This window comes from Nannospalax galili, unplaced genomic scaffold (genome assembly GCF_000622305.1).
Source record: "Nannospalax galili isolate Female #2095 unplaced genomic scaffold, S.galili_v1.0 scaffold3804, whole genome shotgun sequence".
Lineage (NCBI taxonomy): Eukaryota > Metazoa > Chordata > Mammalia > Rodentia > Spalacidae > Nannospalax > Nannospalax galili.
In genome coordinates, this window is record NW_008350422.1 from 31,150 (window position 1) to 32,527 (window position 1,378).

The following is a 1,378-nucleotide window of genomic DNA, read 5'->3' on the forward strand; positions in this document are numbered from 1 at the left end:
AATTCTCACCAAACACCCAGAACAACAGGGCCATGAGGACCTGGGTCTGTGGTACCATCTTGCTGTACATGTCTCTGATGTACCTCAGTTTTCACTAATTAGGCCTGGTTTATAAAATCTGAGAATCTGGGCTGGGCCTGGAGGGGCCTATGCAAAGCAGACAGCAGATATAAAGGCAGATTTCTTGGGCATGAGGGAGCCTGGTGTAAATCAATAACCGAAAACACTGTCATAGAAAGTGAAAGTAATGGGTGGAAAGGAAGTCAACATAGAAGCTGAAGGTGAACTTAGAGCTCTGAAACCAGAACTATTAGACCCACTATGACATGTCTTCATTTAAAACCTACGATACATTCCAGTGCATTTAGTTCTAATGAAATGATATAATAACGACCTCAAGTCTATGATCCTTGGAAAATATAAAGCATGCAAAAATGTCCAGCAAGAGCAAAAGAAATGAGCAAATATAGGGAAATTAGGAGGATGAAGAGAGAAAGGAAGGAAGGATGGGAGACCAGGAGGTCCAGAGGAAGGTGGTTTACCTGCGAGGTAAAAAGGGGGAGAAATGGAAAGACAAGCATGCATAATAACGACCTCAAGTCTATGATCCTTGGAAAATATAAAGCATGCAAAAATGTCCAGCAAGAGCAAAAGAAATGAGCAAATATAGGGAAATTAGGAGGATGAAGAGAGAAAGGAAGGAAGGATGGGAGACCAGGAGGTCCAGAGGAAGGTGGTTTACCTGCGAGGTAAAAAGGGGGAGAAATGGAAAGACAAGCATGCAGGAACTGTATGACTTTTTGCAAACTTCATACAATATGTTGATCAAGCTTAGATTTCCATCCCCCATCTTTACCCTCTACCAACACCTGCTCCAATTTCACCTCTCTCTCACTTCCTTTTTCTCCCTCTCTCTCTCACACACACACACACAGTCACTTATTTAGCATTGAAAAGAGATGCTGTATGCTGGAACTGCAATGCTGAATTCACTCTTGCAATGTCTCAGGATAGTTTGAATCTAACACTCACATTTATCTGAGATGATATCTATGCATAGGATGCTATAGCTGAGATGCTCAAGGACACTAAGTTGAATCTCCCTGCCTCCAAAACTATAACAATTAACAAACACACATGTAAAATAAATAAACAAATTGACAAATAAATGTAGTAAGAAAAATGACTCCTTGTTTGCTATGTCTATAAACTGTAGGAAATATTCCTTTATGAAGGATTCAAGTAATCTGATGTGAACACACATACACACACACACACACACACATATATATATATATCCACATGTGTTTGTATATGTGTATATTGTGTGTGTGTGTTTATGGCAGGATATCTATCAGTTTATAAAGACCAGACGTCA

General features: G+C 39.8%; 1 pseudogene; it reads right to left on the reverse strand.

The window, feature by feature from the left end:
• LOC108491537 overlaps positions 1–58 on the reverse strand; it is a 752-nt pseudogene extending 694 nt beyond the window's left edge.
• Between the last annotated feature and the right edge of the window lie 1,320 nt (positions 59–1,378).